At 45.0% G+C, this 23,109-nt stretch overlaps 1 protein-coding gene across 1 annotated transcript in view; it reads left to right on the top strand.

The window, feature by feature from the left end:
* The first annotated feature begins 1,109 nt into the window (after positions 1-1,109).
* The window catches only part of LOC140427644 (lysozyme C, milk isozyme-like), a 62,479-nt gene continuing 40,479 nt past the window's right edge, over positions 1,110-23,109 (top strand). The window contains exon 1 of the mRNA XM_072513092.1: positions 1,110-1,220. The gene's annotated coding sequence lies outside the window, so the exon portion shown is untranslated. The remainder of the gene's footprint in view (positions 1,221-23,109) is intronic.

A 23,109-nucleotide genomic window follows, 5' to 3' on the forward strand; every position in this document is an offset into this window, starting at 1 on the left:
CATTCAGCAAAAGTTCGGCCCCTGTCTAGCTTGTCCCTTTTTCCTACACGAAAGGCCTTTCCATCCTGGCATATCTCCCAGGATGATTTGGCATGTCGCTTGCGTTGGCTTTGAAGGACCCAGTGACATAAAACCTTAATATTGAGATAGCTTTGAGCCAAGGGATGAGAGTTTATTGTCCTGGAAATTAAAGTATTGGTCACAGTTTCCAATACTCCCACCATTGGTGCATGCATTCAGCTGCCTGTAGGCTTGCAATGTAAAACAGTCAGGGCAGAAATATGAATTTATGGACAAATCTTACAGCAAATAGAATTAAAAATTAACACATTAAATTACAACACAGTTTTAAAAAGCTTACTGATACAGGTCAGACAGCAACATGCATTTATATAGCACCTTTAAAATAGTACAATGTCTCACGGCACTTCACAGCAACAAACCTGGGAATGTACAAGAGGGCAGACTTGCAGCAGTCCGGAGCGGTGGAGGGATGTATGGTTTGACAAGGTTACAGAGGTACGGGTGTTGCTCAATATTAAACATCACTATTCTCGAGAAAAAATACAAAGGTATGAAACCAGGATCGAATACATCAGTTTTTCAACAGTAACATTCAAGTGAATGAAAACAGCCGACTAGACAAGATCAACTGGTCCACCATCCTGACCCATATAGACTTCATGATGCCTCACGATGCCAATACTCTTTACACGCTATGTAATTTCCTGTGATTTCCACTTTTGCTGATCAGACCTAGTCTTGGAAATTGCATTCTAGGTGCCTGCTATTATCTCTTGTACGGGTTAATCTCCATCACAGCAAATAAAGAGGTCAATGCTGGAATTCAACCCAGTCAGCTGTAAATTACATCAATTCATTTTCAGAAATCATGCTTTGTGCCAACTCCTACCGACCCAATCATTCTTTTCCCTCCTCTACTCTCCCTCAATTCCAATTTTCCCCTGAGCATGGTCCCATCTCCGCCTCTTTGTCCTATCCCCAGCTCCTCCCCCCCCCCCCCCTCCCAAACCTGTTTCCACCCCTCAGTCTATCCCCACCTCTTCCTCTTTGTCCTGTTCTTGACTCCTCCCCTCAGTCCTCTGCATCAGGCTCTCAAAGACGATAGTGAGCAGAAAACCCTGTAAGATCAGCTTGTTGGCCTATTCAATCAGCACCAGCAACAGAAACAGGAAGGAACGAGGAACAGGTCTGAGGAGGTAAGAGGAGAGAATCTCGGTGTGGAGGAAGGTGCCAGTCTGAATTGGCAAAAGGACAGGTGTATCAAATCTTTGACAATACTGTTGAGAGAGTTTTCTAAGTTGGCATCTGTTTTGATTCAGTCTGTGTAATATTCTAATTCTCTGAGTTAGACATCTTGATGGGCTGATTTAAGGGAGCTTTACTCTGTATCTAACCCCGTGCTGTACCTGTCCTGGGAGTGTTTGATGGGGACAGTGTAGAGGGAGCTTTGCTCTGTATCTAACCCTGTGCTGTACTGCCTTGGGAGTGTTTGATGGGGACAGTGTAGAGGGAGCTTTACTCTGTATCTAACCCCGTGCTGTACCTGTGCTGGGAGTGTTTGATGGGGACAGTGTAGAGAGAGCTTTACTCTATATCTAACCCCGTGCTGTACCTGTCCTGGGAATGTTTGATGGGGACAGTGTAGAGGGAGCTTTACTCTGTATCTAAACCCGTGCTGTCCCTGTCCTGGGAGTGTTTGATGGGGACAGTGTAGAGGGAGCTTTACTCTGTATCTAACCCTGTGCTGTACCTGTCCTGGGAGTGTTTAATGGGGACAGTGTAGAGGGAGCTTTATTCTTACTAACCCCGTGCTGTACCTGTCCTGGGAGTATTTGATGGGAAAAGTGTAGAATGAGCTTTACTCTGTATCTAACCCCGTGCTGTACCTGTCCTGGGAGTGTTTGATGGGGACAGTGTAGAGGGAACTTACTCTGTATTTAGCCCGTGCTGTCCCTGTCCTGGGAGTGTTTGATGGGGACAGTGTAGAGGAAGCTTTACTCTGTATCTATCCCCGTGCTGTACCTGCCCTGGGAGTGTTTGATGGGGGCATTTTAGTGGGAGATTTATTCTGTATCTAACCCTGTGCTGTACCTGTCCTGGGAGTGTTTGATGGGGAAAGTGTAATGGGAGATTTATTCTGTATCTAACCCCGTGCTGTACCAGTTCTGGGTGTGTTTGATGGGGACAGTGTAGAGGGAGCTTTACTCTGTATCTATCCCTGTGCTGTACCTGCCCTGGGAGTGTTTGATGGGGGCATTTTCGTGGGAGATTTATTCTGTATCTAACCCTGTGCTGTACGTGTCCTGGGAGTGTTTGATGGGGACAATGTAGAGTGAGCTTTACTCTGAAAAAAACCCCGTGCTCTACCTGACCTGGGTTTATTTGATGGGGACGGTGTACAGGGAGCTTTACTCTGTATCTAACCCCGTGCTGTACCTGTCCCGTAACAGCCTCCCTGAACAGGCGCCGGATTGTGGCGACTAGGGGCTTTTCACAGTCACTTCATTTGAAGCCTACTTGTGACAATAAGCGATTTTCATTTCATTTTCATTTCCTGGGAGTGTTTGATAGGGACAATTTACAGGGAGCTTTACTCTGTATCTAACCCCGTGCTGTACCTGTCCTGGGAGTGTTTGATGGGGACGGTGTGCAGGGAGCTTTACTTTGTGCCTAACCCCTGTGCTTGAGAGCTCTGAATAAGTCATTCAGACTCAAAATGTTTACTTTGTTTTTCTCTCTCCACAGAGATTGCCATTCTGAGTTTTTCCAGCTTTTTTCTGTTTTTGTTTCCAGATTTCCAGCATCCATAGTATTGAAAAGTGTCGAGCAACAGAGATAACCAATAATACATTTTATTTGTCTTTTTGCTTTCGAAGCAGAGTTCGAGAGAGACAGAGAAGACCCTAAATTCTGGTTCTCAGGGAAGAGGGGGATCTGGGGATGATCCAATGAGTTGGGTTTAATTAACCCTGACCTTGCATTTGCCTCTGCACATTCTCAGCTGGTCCCAGTGCAGTTCATACCAAAGTGGGGGTCAGAACCTTGCAGCCTGAGTTTCCCTCCTCTCCTGTCCTGCTTTGCAGATAGATTTTGTCTGCTTTCCTTCCAGTATCAGGGTTCTCCCTCTCTCATCCACTCATTCACCCGGACTCACCCAGACTCACTCTCAGAATTATTCACTCACAGACTCACTCATTCACACACTCACTCCTGGGTAATAGGTCACTCACACGTGGTCATCCCCGAGCCGGACAACGTTCTGACACTTTACTTCAGAAGGATCACACTCACATTTACTCACTCTCACAGATCATTATCGCAAATACTAACTCACTCACTCACAGATACAAACTCACTCAAACACTCACAGTCACTCACAGATACTAACTCAGTCACTCACAGTCACTCACAGATACTAACTCACTCCCTCACTCACAGTCACTCACAGACACTAACACTCACTCAATCACAGACACAGTCACTCACAGACACAGTCACTCACTCACAGACACAGTCACTCACAGATACTAACTCACTCCCTCACTCACAGTCACTCACAGACACTAACACTCACTCAATCACAGACATAGTCACTCACAGACACAGTCACTCACTCACAGACACAGTCACTCACAGATACTAACTCACTCACTCACAGTCACTCACACATACTAACTCACTCACTCACAGTCACTCACAGATACTAACTCACTCACTCACAGTCACTCACAGACACTAACTCACTCACTCACTCACAGTCACTCACAGATACTAACTCACTCAATCACTCAGAGTCACTCACAGATACTAACTCACTCACAGTCACTCACAGACACAGTCACTCACAGACACTAACTCACTCACTCAGAGTCACTCACAGATACTAACTCACTCACTCACTCACAGTCACTCACAGACACTAACTCACTCACTCACTCAGAGTCACTCACAGATACTAACTCACTCACAGTCACTCACAGACACAGTCACTCACAGACACTAACTCACTCAATCACAGACACAGTCACTCACAGAAACTAACTCACTCAATCACAGACACAGTCACTCACAGATACTAACTCACTCACAGACACAGTCACTCACAGATACTAACTCACTCACAGTCACTCACAGATACTAACTCACTCACTCACAGTCACTTAGACACTAATTCACTCACTCACAGACACAGTCACTCACAGACACTAACCCACTCACAGACACAGTCACTCACAGATACTAACTCACTCACTCACAGTCACTCACAGATACTAACTCACTCACTCACAGTCACTCACAGACACTAACTCGCTCATTCACTCACAGTCACTCACAGATACTAACTCACTCACTCACAGACACAGTCACTCACAGATACCAACACACTCACAGACACTCACAGTCACTCACAGATACTAACTCACTCACTCACAGTCACTCACAGACACTAACTCACTCACTCACAGACAGTCACAGATACTGACTCAGTAAATCACAGACACAGTCACTCACAGATAGGAACTCACCCACTCACAGACACAGTCACTCACAGATACAAACTCACTCACTCACAGTCACTGACAGATACTAAATCACTCCCTCACAGACAGACACTCACAGATATGAACTCACTCACTCACAGACACAGCCACTCACAGATACAAACTCACTCAATCAGAGAAACTAACTCACTCAATCACAGACACAGCCACTCACAGATACAAACTCACTCACTCACAGACACTCACAGATACTAACTCACTCACTCACAGCCACAGACACTCACCGATACGAACTCACTCAATCACAGATACTAACTCACTCAATCACAGACACAGTCACTCACAGATACTAACTCACTCACTCACAGACACTCACAGATACTAACTCACTCACTCACTCACAGACACAGACACTCACCGATACGAACAAACTCAATCACAGACACTAGCTCACTCAATCACAGACACAGTCACTCACAGATACTAGCTCACTCACTCACAGACACAGTCACTCACAGATACTCACTCACAGTCACTCACAGACACTAACTCACTCACAGTCACTCACAGATACTAACTCACTCACTCACTCACAGACACTAACTCACTCACTCACAGTCACTCACAGATACTACCTCACTCACTCACTCACAGTCACAGATACTAACTCACTCACTCAGTCACTCACAGACACTAACTCACTCACAGTCACTCACAGATACTAACTCACTCACTCACTCACAGTCACTTAGACACTAATTAACTCACTCACAGACACAGTCACTCACAGATACTAACCCAGTCACAGACACAGTCACTCACAGATACTAACTCACTCACTCACAGTCACTCACAGATACTAACTCACTCACTCACAGTCACTCACAGACACTAACTCACTCATTCACTCACAGTCACTCACAGATACTAACTCACTCACTCACAGACACAGTCACTCACAGATACCAACACACTCACTCACTCACAGTCACTCACAGATACTAACTCACTCAATCACAGATACTAACTCACTCAATCACAGACACAGTCACTCACATATACTAACTCACTCACTCACAGTCACCCACAGATACAAACTCACTCACTCACAGACACTCACAGATACTAACTCACTCACTCACTCACAGACACAGACACTCACCGATACGAACAAACTCAATCACAGGCACAGTCACTCACAGATACTAACTCACTCACTCACAGACACTCACAGACACTAACTCACTCACTCACAGAAACTCACAGATACTAACTCACTCACTCACAGTCACTCACAGACACTAACTCACTCACTCACAGACACAGTCACTCACAGACACTAACTCACTCACTCACAGACAGTCACTCACAGATACTGACTCACTCAATCACAGACACAGTCACTCACAGATAGGAACTCACCCACTCACAGACACAGTCACTCACAGATACAAACTCACTCACTCACAGTCACTGACAGATACTAAATCACTCCCTCACAGACAGACACTCACAGATACTAACTCACTCAATCACAGACACAGCCACTCACAGATACAAACTCACTCACTCACAGACACTCACAGATACTAACTCACTCACTCACAGCCACAGACAGTCACCGATACGAACTCACTCAATCACAGATACTAACTCACTCAATCACAGACACAGTCACTCACAGATACTAACTCACTCACTCACAGACACTCACAGTTACTCACTCACTCACTCACAGACACAGACACAGACACTCACCGATACGAACAAATTCAATCACAGATACTAACGCACTCAATCACAGACACAGTCACTCACAGATACTAACTCACTCACTCACAGACACTCACAGATACTCACTCACTCACTCACAGACACAGACACAGACACTCACCGATACGAACGAATTCAATCAGAGACACAGTCACTCACAGATACTAACTCACTCACTCACAGATACAGTCACTCACAGATACTAACTCACTCACTCACTCACTGTCACTAACAGACACTAACTCACTCACTCACAGACACAGTCACTCACAGATACTAACTCACTCACAGTCACTCATAGACACTAACTCACTCACTCACAGTCACTCACACATACTAATTCACTCACTCACTCACAGTCATTTAGACACTAATTCACTCACTCACAGACACAGTCACTCACAGATACTAACTCACTCACTCACAGTCACTCACAGACACTAACTCACTCACAGTCACTCACAGACACTAACTCACTCACTCACTCACAGTCACTCACAGATACTAACTCACTCACTCAGTCACTCACAGACACTAACTCACTCACTCACTCACAGTCACTCACAGATACTAACTCACTCACTCACTCACAGTCACTTAGACACTAATTCACACACTCAAAGACACAGTTACTCACAGATACTAACTCACTCACAGTCACTCACAGATACTAACTCACTCACTCACTCACAGTCACTCACAGACACTAACTCACTCACAGTCACTCACAGATACTAACTCACTCACTCACAGACACAGTCACTCACAGATACCAACACACTCACTCACTCACAGTCACTCACAGATACTAACTCACTCACAGACAGTCACTCACAGACACTAACTCACTCACTCACAGACAGTCACTCACAGATACTGACTCACTCAATCACAGACACAGTCACTCACAGATAGGAACTCACCCACTCACAGTCACTCACAGACACTAACTCACTCACTCATTCACAGTCACTCTCAGATACTAACTCACACACAGTCACTCACAGACACAGTCAGTCACAGATACTAACTCACTCACTCACAGTCACTAACTCACTCACTCACAGACACAGTCACTCACTCACAGACACAGTCACTCACAGATACTAACTCACTCACTCACAGACACTAACTCACTCACTTACAGACACAGTCACTCACAGATACTAACTCACTCACTCACAGTCACTCACAGATACGAACTCACTCCCTCACTCACAGTCACTCACAGACACTAACTCACTCAATCACAGACACAGTCACTCACAGACACAGTCGCTCACTCCAGACACAGTCACTCACCGATACTAACTCACTCACTCACAGTCACTCACAGATACGAACTCACTCACTCACAGTCACTCACAGATACTAACTCACTCACTCACTCACAGTCACTCACAGACACTAACTCACTCACTCACTCACAGATACTAACTCACTCACAGTCACTCACAGACACAGTCACTCACAGACACTAACTCACTCAATCACAGGCACAGTCACTCACGGATACTAACTCACTCAATCACAGACACAGTCACTCACAGATACCAACTCACGTACTCACAGACAGACACTCACAGATATGAACTCACTCACTCACAGACACAGTCACTCACAGATACGAACTCACTCAATCACAGACACTAACCCACTCAATCACAGACACAGTCATTCACAGATACGAACTCACTCACTCATAGACACTCACAGATACTAACTCACTCACACACCATCAGCCACAGACACTCACCGATACGAACTCACTCAATCACAGATACTCACTCAATCACAGACACAGTCACTCACAGATACTAACTCACTTACTCACAGTCACCCACAGATACAAACTCACTCACTCACAGACACTCACAGATACTAACTCACTCACTCACTCACAGACACAGACACTCACCGATACGAACAAACTCAATCACAGACACAGTCACCCACAGATACAAACTCACTCACTCACAGACACTCACAGACACTAACTCACTCACTCACTCACAGTCATTCACAGACACTAACTCACTCACTCACCGACACAGTCACTCACAGATACTAACTCACTCACAGTCACTCACAGACACTAACTCACTCACTCACAGACACAGTCACTCACAGATACTAACTCTCTCACTCACTCACAGTCACTTAGACACTAATTCACTCACTCACAGACACAGTTACTCACAGACACTAACTCACTCACAGACGCAGTCACTCACAGATACTAACTCACTCACTCACTCAGAGTCACTTACACACTAATTCACTCACTCACAGACACAGTCACTCACAGATACTAACTCACTCACTCACAGTCACTCACAGATACTAACTCACTCACTCACTCACAGTCACTCACAGACACTAACTCACTCACTCACTCACAGTCACTCACAGATACTCACTCACTCACTCACAGACACAGTCACTCACAGATACCAACACATTCACGCACTCACAGTCACTCACAGATACTAACTCACTCACTCACAGACAGTCACTCACAGATACTGACTCACTCAATCACAGACACAGTCACTCACAGATAGGAACTCACCCACTCACAGACACAGTCACTCACAGATACTAACTCACTCACTCACAGTCACTCACAGACACTAACTCACTCACTCATTCACAGTCACTCTCAGATACTAACTCACACACAGTCACTCACAGACACAGTCACTCACAGATACTAACTCACTCACTCACAGTCACTCACAGACACTAACTCACTCACTCACAGACACAGTCACTCACTCACAGACACAGTCACTCTCAGATACTAACTCACTCACTCACAGACACTAACTCACTCACTCACAGACACAGTCACTCACAGATACGAACTCACTCACTCACAGACACTCACAGATACTAACTCACTGACACACCATCAGCCACAGACACTCACCAATACGAACTCACTCAATCACAGATACTAACTCACTCAATCACAGACACAGTCACTCACAGATACTAACTCACTCACTCACAGTCACCCACAGATACAAACTCACTCACTCACAGACACTCACAGATACTAACTCACTCACTCACTCACAGACACAGACACTCACCGATACGAACAAACTCAATCACAGACAGTCACTCACAGATACTAACTCACTCACTCACAGACACTAACTCACTCACTCACAGAAACTCACAGATACTAACTCACTCACTCACAGTCACTCACAGACACTAACTCACTCACTCACAGACACAGTCACTCACAGATACTAACTCACTCACAGTCACTCACAGACACAGTCACTCACAGATACTAACTCACTCACAGTCACTTATAGACACTAACTCACTCACTCACTCACAGTCACTCATAGACACTAACTCACTCACAGTCACTCACAGATACTAACTCACTCACTCACTCACAGTCACTCATAGACACTAACTCACTCACTCACAGACAGTCACTCACAGATACTAACTCACTCACTCACAGACACAGTCACTCACAGATACTAACTCCCTCACTCACAGTCACTCACAGACACTAACTCACTCACTCACAGACACAGTCACTCACAGACACAGTCACAGATACTAACTCAGTCACTCACAGTCACTCACAGATACTAACTCACTCCCTCACTCACAGTCACTCACAGACACTAACTCACTCAATCACAGACACAGTCACTCACAGACACTAACTCACTCACAGACACAGTCACTCACAGATACTAACTCACTCACTCACAGTCACTCACACAGTCACTCACAGATACAGTCACTCACAGATACTAACTCACTCACAGTCACTCACAGATACTAACTCACTCACTCACTCACAGTCACTCACAGACACTAACTCACTCACTCACTCACAGTCACTCACAGACACAGTCACTCACAGACACTAACTCACTCAATCACAGACACAGTCACTCACAGATACTAACTCACTCAATCACAGACACAGTCACTCACAGATACTAACCCACTCACTCACAGTCACTCACAGATACGAACTCACTCACTCACAGTCACTCACAGATACAACTCACTCACTTACAGACAGACACTCACAGATATGAACTCACTCACTCACAGACACAGTCACTCACAGACACAGTCACTCACTCACAGACACAGTCACTCACAGATACAAACTCACTCAATCACAGACACTAACTCACTCAATCACAGTCACAGTCACTCACAGATACAAACTCACTCACTCACAGACACTCACAGATACTAACTCACTCACTCACCATCAGCCACAGACACTCACCGATACAAACTCACTCAATCACAGATACTAACTCACTCAATCACAGACACAGTCACTCACAGGCACTAACTCACTCACTCACTCACAGTCACTCACAGATACTAACTCACTCACAGTCACTCATAGACACTAACTCACTCACAGACACTAACTCACTGACAGACACAGTCACTCACAGATACTAACTCACTCACTCACTCACAGTCACTCACAGATACTAACTCACTCACAGTCACTCATAGACACTAACTCACTCACTCACAGATAGTCACTTAGACACTAATTCACTCACTCACAGACACAGTCACTCACAGATACTAACTCACTCACTCACAGTCACTCACAGACACTAACTCACTCACTCACTCACAGTCACTCACAGATACTAACTCACTCACTCACTCACAGTCACTCACAGACACTAACTCACTCACTCACAGACACAGTCACTCACAGACACTAACTCACTCACAGACACAGTCACTCACAGATACTAACTCACTCATTCACAGACTGTCACTCACAGACACTAACTCACTCACAGACACAGTCACTCACAGATACTAACTCACTCATTCACAGACAGTCACTCACAGATACTAACTCACTCACAGTCACTCACAGACACTAACTCACTCACTCACAGACACAGTCACTCACAGACACAGTCACTCACAGATACTAACTCACTCATTCACAGACAGTCACTCACAGATACTAACTCACTCACAGTCACTCACAGATACTAACTCACTCACTCACAGACAGTCACTCACAGATACTAACTCACTCACAGTCACTCACAGATACTAACTCACTCACTCACAGACACAGTCACTCACAGATACTAACTCACTCACAGACTGTCACTCACAGATACTAACTCACTCACTCACAGACACAGTCACTCACAGATACTAACTCTCACAGACAGTCACTCACACATACTAACTCACTCAATCACAGACACAGTCACTCACAGACACTAACTCACTCAGTCACAGACACAGTCACTCACAGACACAGTCACTCACTCACAGACACAGTCACTCACAGATACTAACTCACTCACTCACAGTCACTCACAGATACTAACTCACTCAGTCACAGACACAGTCACTCACAGATACTAACTCACTCACAGACTGTCACTCACAGACACTAACTCACTCAGTCACAGACACAGTCACTCACAGACACAGTCACTCACTCACAGACACAGTCACTCACAGATACTAACTCACTCACTCACAGTCACTCACAGATACTAACTCACTCAGTCACAGACACAGTCACTCACAGATACTAACTCACTCACAGACTGTCACTCACAGACACTAACTCACTCACTCACAGACACAGTCACTCACAGATACTAACTCACTCACTCACAGTCACTCACACAGTCACTCACAGATACAGTCACTCACAGATACTAACTCACTCACAGTCACTCACAGATACTAACTCACTCACTCACTCACAGTCACTCACAGACACTAACTCACTCACTCACTCACAGTCACTCACAGACACAGTCACTCACAGACACTAACTCACTCAATCACAGACACAGTCACTCACAGATACTAACTCACTCAATCACAGACACAGTCACTCACAGATACTAACCCACTCACTCACAGTCACTCACAGATACGAACTCACTCACTCACAGTCACTCACAGATACAACTCACTCACTTACAGACAGACACTCACAGATATGAACTCACTCACTCACAGACACAGTCACTCACAGACACAGTCACTCACTCACAGACACAGTCACTCACAGATACAAACTCACTCAATCACAGACACTAACTCACTCAATCACAGTCACAGTCACTCACAGATACAAACTCACTCACTCACAGACACTCACAGATACTAACTCACTCACTCACCATCAGCCACAGACACTCACCGATACAAACTCACTCAATCACAGATACTAACTCACTCAATCACAGACACAGTCACTCACAGGCACTAACTCACTCACTCACTCACAGTCACTCACAGATACTAACTCACTCACAGTCACTCATCGGCACTAACTCACTCACAGACACTAACTCACTCACAGACACAGTCACTCACAGATACTAACTCACTCACTCACTCACAGTCACTCACAGATACTAACTCACTCACTCACTCACAGTCACTCACAGACACTAACTCACTCACTCACAGACACAGTCACTCACAGACACTAACTCACTCACAGACACAGTCACTCACAGATACTAACTCACTCATTCACAGACTGTCACTCACAGACACTAACTCACTCACAGACACAGTCACTCACAGATACTAACTCACTCATTCACAGACAGTCACTCACAGATACTAACTCACTCACAGTCACTCACAGACACTAACTCACTCACTCACAGACACAGTCACTCACAGACACAGTCACTCACAGATACTAACTCACTCATTCACAGACAGTCACTCACAGATACTAACTCACTCACAGTCACTCACAGATACGAACTCACTCACTCACAGACAGTCACTCACAGATACTAACTCACTCACAGTCACTCACAGATACTAACTCACTCACTCACAGACACAGTCACTCACAGATACTAACTCACTCACAGACTGTCACTCACAGATACTAACTCACTCACTCACAGACACAGTCACTCACAGATCCTAACTCTCACAGACAGTCACTCACACATACTAACTCACTCAATCACAGACACAGTCACTCACAGACACTAACTCACTCACAGACACAGTCACTCACAGATACTAACTCTCACAGACAGTCACTCACACATACTAACTCACTCAATCACAGTCACAGTCACTCACAGATACAAACTCACTCACTCACAGACACTCACAGATACTAACTCACTCACTCACCATCAGCCACAGACACTCACCGATACAAACTCACTCAATCACAGATACTAACTCACTCAATCCCAGACACAGTCACTCACAGGCACTAACTCACTCACTCACTCACAGTCACTCACAGATACTAACTCACTCACAGTCACTCATAGACACTAACTCCCTCACAGACACTAACTCACTCACAGACACAGTCACTCACAGATACTAACTCACTCACTCACAGTCACTCACAGATACTAACTCACTCACAGTCACTCATAGACACTAACTCACTCAATCACAGACAGTCACTTAGACACTAATTCACTCACTCACAGACACAGTCACTCACAAATACTAACTCACTCACTCACAGTCACTCACAGACACTAACTCACTCACTCAGTCACAGTCACTCACAGATACTAACTCACTCACTCACTCACAGTCACTCACAGACACTAACTCACTCACTCACAGACACAGTCACTCACAGACACTAACTCACTCACAGACACAGTCACTCACAGATACTAACTCACTCATTCACAGACTGTCACTCACAGACACTAACTCACTCACAGACACAGTCACTCACAGATACTAACTCACTCATTCACAGACAGTCACTCACAGATACTAACTCACTCACAGTCACTCACAGACACTAACTCACTCACTCACAGACACAGTCACTCACAGACACTAACTCACTCACAGACACAGTCACTCACAGATACTAACTCACTCATTCACAGACAGTCACTCACAGATACTAACTCACTCACAGTCACTCACAGATACTAACTCACTCACTCACAGACAGTCACTCACAGATACTAACTCACTCACAGTCACTCACAGATACTAACTCACTCACTCACAGACACAGTTACTCACAGATACTAACTCACTCACAGACTGTCACTCACAGATACTAACTCACTCACTCACAGACACAGTCACTCACAGATACTAACTCTCACAGACAGTCACTCACACATACTAACTCACTCAATCACAGACACAGTCACTCACAGACACTAACTCACTCACAGACACAGTCACTCACAGATACTAACTCACTCACAGACAGTCACTCACAGATACTAACTCACTCACTCACAGTCACTCACAGATACTAACTCACTCACTCACAGTCACTCACAGATACTAACTCACTCACTCACAGTCACTCACAGATACTAACTCACTCAGTCACAGACACAGTCACTCACAGATACTAACTCACTCACAGACAGTCACTCACAGATACTAACTCACTCACAGACAGTCACTCACAGATACTAACTCACTCAGTCACAGACACAGTCACTCACAGATACTAACTCACTCACTCACAGTCACTCACAGATACTAACTCACTCAGTCACAGACACAGTCACTCACAGATACTAACTCACTCACAGACTGTCACTCACAGATACTAACTCACTCACTCACAGACACAGTCACTCACAGATACTAACTCTCACAGACAGTTACTCACACATACTAACTCACTCAATCACAGACACAGTCACTCACAGACACTAACTCACTCAGTCACAGACACAGTCACTCACAGACACAGTCACTCACTCACAGACACAGTCACTCACAGATACTAACTCACTCACTCACAGTCACTCACAGATACTAACTCACTCAGTCACAGACACAGTCACTCACAGATACTAACTCACTCACAGACTGTCACTCACAGACACTAACTCACTCAGTCACAGACACAGTCACTCACAGACACAGTCACTCACTCACAGACACAGTCACTCACAGATACTAACTCACTCACTCACAGTCACTCACAGATACTAACTCACTCAGTCACAGACACAGTCACTCACAGATACTAACTCACTCACAGACTGTCACTCACAGACACTAACTCACTCACTCACAGACACAGTCACTCACAGATACTAACTCACTCACTCACAGTCACTCACACAGTCACTCACAGATACAGTCACTCACAGATACTAACTCACTCACAGTCACTCACAGATACTAACTCACTCACTCACTCACAGTCACTCACAGACACTAACTCACTCACTCACTCACAGTCACTCACAGACACAGTCACTCACAGACACTAACTCACTCAATCACAGACACAGTCATTCACAGACACTAACTCACTCACAGACACAGTCACTCACAGATACTAACTCACTCATTCACAGACTGTCACTCACAGACACTAACTCACTCACAGACACAGTCACTCACAGATACTAACTCACTCATTCACAGACAGTCACTCACAGATACTAACTCACTCACAGTCACTCACAGACACTAACTCACTCACTCACAGACACAGTCACTCACAGACACAGTCACTCACAGATACTAACTCACTCATTCACAGACAGTCACTCACAGATACTAACTCACTCACAGTCACTCACAGATACTAACTCACTCACTCACAAACATTCACTCACAGATACTAACTCACTCACAGTCACTCACAGATACTAACTCACTCACTCACAGACACAGTCACTCACAGATACTAACTCACTCACAGACTGTCACTCACAGATACTAACTCACTCACTCACAGACACAGTCACTCACAGATCCTAACTCTCACAGACAGTCACTCACACATACTAACTCACTCAATCACAGACACAGTCACTCACAGACACTAACTCACTCACAGACACAGTCACTCACAGATACTAACTCTCACAGACAGTCACTCACACATACTAACTCACTCAATCACAGTCACAGTCACTCACAGATACAAACTCACTCACTCACAGACACTCACAGATACTAACTCACTCACTCACCATCAGCCACAGACACTCACCGATACAAACTCACTCAATCACAGATACTAACTCACTCAATCACAGACACAGTCACTCACAGGCACTAACTCACTCACTCACTCACAGTCACTCACAGATACTAACTCACTCACAGTCACTCATAGACACTAACTCCCTCACAGACACTAACTCACTCACAGACACAGTCACTCACAGATACTAACTCACTCACTCACTCACAGTCACTCACAGATACTAACTCACTCACAGTCACTCATAGACACTAACTCACTCACTCACAGACAGTCACTTAGACACTAATTCACTCACTCACAGACACAGTCACTCACAAATACTAACTCACTCACTCACAGTCACTCACAGACACTAACTCACTCACTCACTCACAGTCACTCACAGATACTAACTCACTCACTCACTCACAGTCACTCACAGACACTAACTCACTCACTCACAGACACAGTCACTCACAGACACTAACTCACTCACCGACACAGTCACTCACAGATACTAACTCACTCATTCACAGACTGTCACTCACAGACACTAACTCACTCACAGACACAGTCACTCACAGATACTAACTCACTCATTCACAGACAGTCACTCACAGATACTAACTCACTCACAGTCACTCACAGACACTAACTCACTCACTCACAGACACAGTCACTCACAGACACTAACTCACTCACAGACACAGTCACTCACAGATACTAACTCACTCATTCACAGACAGTCACTCACAGATACTAACTCACTCACAGTCACTCACAGATACTAACTCACTCACTCACAGACAGTCACTCACAGATACTAACTCACTCACATTCACTCACAGATACTAACTCACTCACTCACAGACACAGTCACTCACAGATACTAACTCACTCACAGACTGTCATTCACAGATACTAACTCACTCACTCACAGACACAGTCACTCACAGATACTAACTCTCACAGACAGTCACTCACACATACTAACTCACTCAATCACAGACACAGTCACTCACAGACACTAACTCACTCACAGACACAGTCACTCACAGATACTAACTCACTCACAGACAGTCACTCACAGATACTAACTCACTCACTCACAGTCACTCACAGATACTAACTCACTCACTCACAGTCACTCACAGATACTAACTCACTCACTCACAGTCACTCACAGATACTAACTCACTCAGTCACAGACACAGTCACTCACAGATACTAACTCACTCACAGACAGTCACTCACAGATACTAACTCACTCACAGACAGTCACTCACAGATACTAACTCACTCAGTCACAGACACAGTCACTCACAGATACTAACTCACTCACTCACAGTCACTCACAGATACTAACTCACTCAGTCACAGACACAGTCACTCACAGATACTAACTCACTCACAGACTGTCACTCACAGATACTAACTCACTCACTCACAGACACAGTCACTCACAGATACTAACTCTCACAGACAGTCACTCACACATACTAACTCACTCAATCACAGACACAGTCACTCACAGACACTAACTCACTCAGTCACAGACACAGTCACTCACAGACACAGTCACTCACTCACAGACACAGTCACTCACAGATACTAACTCACTCACTCACAGTCACTCACAGATACTAACTCACTCAGTCACAGACACAGTCACTCACAGATACTAACTCACTCACAGACTGTCACTCACAGACACTAACTCACTCAGTCACAGACACAGTCACTCACAGACACAGTCACTCACTCACAGACACAGTCACTCACAGATACTAACTCACTCACTCACAGTCACTCACAGATACTAACTCACTCAGTCACAGACACAGTCACTCACAGATACTAACTCACTCACAGACTGTCACTCACAGACACTAACTCACTCACTCACAGACACAGTCACTCACAGATACTAACTCACTCACTCACAGTCACTCACACAGTCACTCACAGATACAGTCACTCACAGATACTAACTCACTCACAGTCACTCACAGATACTAACTCACTCACTCACTCACAGTCACTCACAGACTCTAACTCACTCACTCACTCACAGTCACTCACAGACACAGTCACTCACAGACACTAACTCACTCAATCACAGACACAGTCACTCACAGATACTAACCCACTCACTCACAGTCACTCACAGATACGAACTCACTCACTCACAGTCACTCACAGATACAACTCACTCACTTACAGACAGACACTCACAGATATGAACTCACTCACTCACAGACACAGTCACTCACAGACACAGTCACTCACTCACAGACACAGTCACTCACAGATACAAACTCACTCAATCACAGACACTAACTCACTCAATCACAGTCACAGTCACTCACAGATACAAACTCACTCACTCACAGACACTCACAGATACTAACTCACTCACTCACCATCAGCCACAGACACTCACCGATACAAACTCACTCAATCACAGATACTAACTCACTCAATCACAGACACAGTCACTCACAGGCACTAACTCACTCACTCACTCACAGTCACTCACAGATACTAACTCACTCACAGTCACTCATAGACACTAACTCACTCACAGACACTAACTCACTGACAGACACAGTCACTCACAGATACTAACTCACTCACTCACTCACAGATACTAACTCACTCACAGTCACTCATAGACACTAACTCACTCACTCACAGACAGTCACTTAGACACTAATTCACTCACTCACAGACACAGTCACTCACAGATACTAACTCACTCACTCACAGTCACTCACAGACACTAACTCACTCACTCACTCACAGTCACTCACAGATACTAACTCACTCACTCACTCACAGTCACTCACAGACACTAACTCACTCACTCACAGACACAGTCACTCACAGACACTAACTCACTCACAGACACAGTCACTCACAGATACTAACTCACTCATTCACAGACTGTCACTCACAGACACTAACTCACTCACAGACACAGTCACTCACAGATACTAACTCACTCATTCACAGACAGTCACTCACAGATACTAACTCACTCACAGTCACTCACAGACACTAACTCACTCACTCACAGACACAGTCACTCACAGACACAGTCACTCACAGATACTAACTCACTCATTCACAGACAGTCACTCACAGATACTAACTCACTCACAGTCACTCACAGATACTAACTCACTCACTCACAGACAGTCACTCACAGATACTAACTCACTCACAGTCACTCACAGATACTAACTCACTCACTCACAGACACAGTCACTCACAGATACTAACTCACTCACAGACTGTCACTCACAGATACTAACTCACTCACTCACAGACACAGTCACTCACAGATACTAACTCTCACAGACAGTCACTCACACATACTAACTCACTCAATCACAGACACAGTCACTCACAGACACTAACTCACTCAGTCACAGACACAGTCACTCACAGACACAGTCACTCACTCACAGACACAGTCACTCACAGATACTAACTCACTCACTCACAGTCACTCACAGATACTAACTCACTCAGTCACAGACACAGTCACTCACAGATACTAACTCACTCACAGACTGTCACTCACAGACACTAACTCACTCAGTCACAGACACAGTCACTCACAGACACAGTCACTCACTCACAGACACAGTCACTCACAGATACTAACTCACTCACTCACAGTCACTCACAGATACTAACTCACTCAGTCACAGACACAGTCACTCACAGATACTAACTCACTCACAGACTGTCACTCACAGACACTAACTCACTCACTCACAGACACAGTCACTCACAGATACTAACTCACTCACTCACAGTCACTCACACAGTCACTCACAGATACAGTCACTCACAGATACTAACTCACTCACAGTCACTCACAGATACTAACTCACTCACTCACTCACAGTCACTCACAGACACTAACTCACTCACTCACTCACAGTCACTCACAGACACAGTCACTCACAGACACTAACTCACTCAATCACAGACACAGTCACTCACAGATACTAACTCACTCAATCACAGACACAGTCACTCACAGATACTAACCCACTCACTCACAGTCACTCACAGATACGAACTCACTCACTCACAGTCACTCACAGATACAACTCACTCACTTACAGACAGACACTCACAGATATGAACTCACTCACTCACAGACACAGTCACTCACAGACACAGTCACTCACTCACAGACACAGTCACTCACAGATACAAACTCACTCAATCACAGACACTAACTCACTCAATCACAGTCACAGTCACTCACAGATACAAACTCACTCACTCACAGACACTCACAGATACTAACTCACTCACTCACCATCAGCCACAGACACTCACCGATACAAACTCACTCAATCACAGATACTAACTCACTCAATCACAGACACAGTCACTCACAGGCACTAACTCACTCACTCACTCACAGTCACTCACAGATACTAACTCACTCACAGTCACTCATAGGCACTAACTCACTCACAGACACTAACTCACTCACAGACACAGTCACTCACAGATACTAACTCACTCACTCACTCACAGTCACTCACAGATACTAACTCACTCACAGTCACTCATAGACACTAACTCACTCACTCACAGACAGTCACTTAGACAATAATTCACTCACTCACAGACACAGTCACTCACAGATACTAACTCACTCACTCACAGTCACTCACAGACACTAACTCACTCACTCACTCACAGTCACTCACAGATACTAACTCACTCACTCACTCACAGTCACTCACAGACACTAACTCACTCACTCACAGACACAGTCACTCACAGACACTAACTCACTCACAGACACAGTCACTCACAGATACTAACTCACTCATTCACAGACTGTCACTCACAGACACTAACTCACTCACAGACACAGTCACTCACAGATACTAACTCACTCATTCACAGACAGTCACTCACAGATACTAACTCACTCACAGTCACTCACAGACACTAACTCACTCACTCACAGACACAGTCACTCACAGACACAGTCACTCACAGATACTAACTCACTCATTCACAGACAGTCACTCACAGATACTAACTCACTCACAGTCACTCACAGATACTAACTCACTCACTCACAGACAGTCACTCACAGATACTAACTCACTCACAGTCACTCACAGATACTAACTCACTCACTCACAGACACAGTCACTCACAGATACTAACTCACTCACAGACTGTCACTCACAGATACTAACTCACTCACTCACAGACACAGTCACTCACAGATCCTAACTCTCACAGACAGTCACTCACACATACTAACTCACTCAATCACAGACACAGTCACTCACAGACACTAACTCACTCACAGACACAGTCACTCACAGATACTAACTCTCACAGACAGTCACTCACACATACTAACTCACTCAATCACAGTCACAGTCACTCACAGATACAAACTCACTCACTCACAGACACTCACAGATACTAACTCACTCACTCACCATCAGCCACAGACACTCACCGATACAAACTCACTCAATCACAGATACTAACTCACTCAATCCCAGACACAGTCACTCACAGGCACTAACTCACTCACTCACTCACAGTCACTCACAGATACTAACTCACTCACAGTCACTCATAGAGACTAACTCCCTCACAGACACTAACTCACTCACAGACACAGTCACTCACAGATACTAACTCACTCACTCACTCACAGTCACTCACAGATACTAACTCACTCACAGTCACTCATAGACACTAACTCACTCACTCACAGACAGTCACTTAGACACTAATTCACTCACTCACAGACACAGTCACTCACAAATACTAACTCACTCACTCACAGTCACTCACAGACACTAACTCACTCACTCAGTCACAGTCACTCACAGATACTAACTCACTCACTCACTCACAGTCACTCACAGACACTAACTCACTCACTCACAGACACAGTCACTCACAGACACTAACTCACTCACAGACACAGTCACTCACAGATACTAACTCACTCATTCACAGACTGTCACTCACAGACACTAACTCACTCACAGACACAGTCACTCACAGATACTAACTCACTCATTCACAGACAGTCACTCACAGATACTAACTCACTCACAGTCACTCACAGACACTAACTCACTCACTCACAGACACAGTCACTCACAGACACTAACTCACTCACAGACACAGTCACTCACAGATACTAACTCACTCATTCACAGACAGTCACTCACAGATACTAACTCACTCACAGTCACTCACAGATACTAACTCACTCACTCACAGACAGTCACTCACAGATACTAACTCACTCACAGTCACTCACAGATACTAACTCACTCACTCACAGACACAGTCACTCACAGATACTAACTCACTCACAGACTGTCACTCACAGATACTAACTCACTCACTCACAGACACAGTCACTCACAGATACTAACTCTCACAGACAGTCACTCACACATACTAACTCACTCAATCACAGACACAGTCACTCACAGACACTAACTCACTCACAGACACAGTCACTCACAGATACTAACTCACTCACAGACAGTCACTCACAGATACTAACTCACTCACTCACAGTCACTCACAGATACTAACTCACTCACTCACAGTCACTCACAGATACTAACTCACTCACTCACAGTCACTCACAGATACTAACTCACTCAGTCACAGACACAGTCACTCACAGATACTAACTCACTCACAGACAGTCACTCACAGATACTAACTCACTCACAGACAGTCACTCACAGATACTAACTCACTCAGTCACAGACACAGTCACTCACAGAT

The sequence above is a fragment of the Scyliorhinus torazame genome, chromosome 8, assembly GCF_047496885.1.
Source record: "Scyliorhinus torazame isolate Kashiwa2021f chromosome 8, sScyTor2.1, whole genome shotgun sequence".
NCBI lineage: Eukaryota > Metazoa > Chordata > Chondrichthyes > Carcharhiniformes > Scyliorhinidae > Scyliorhinus > Scyliorhinus torazame.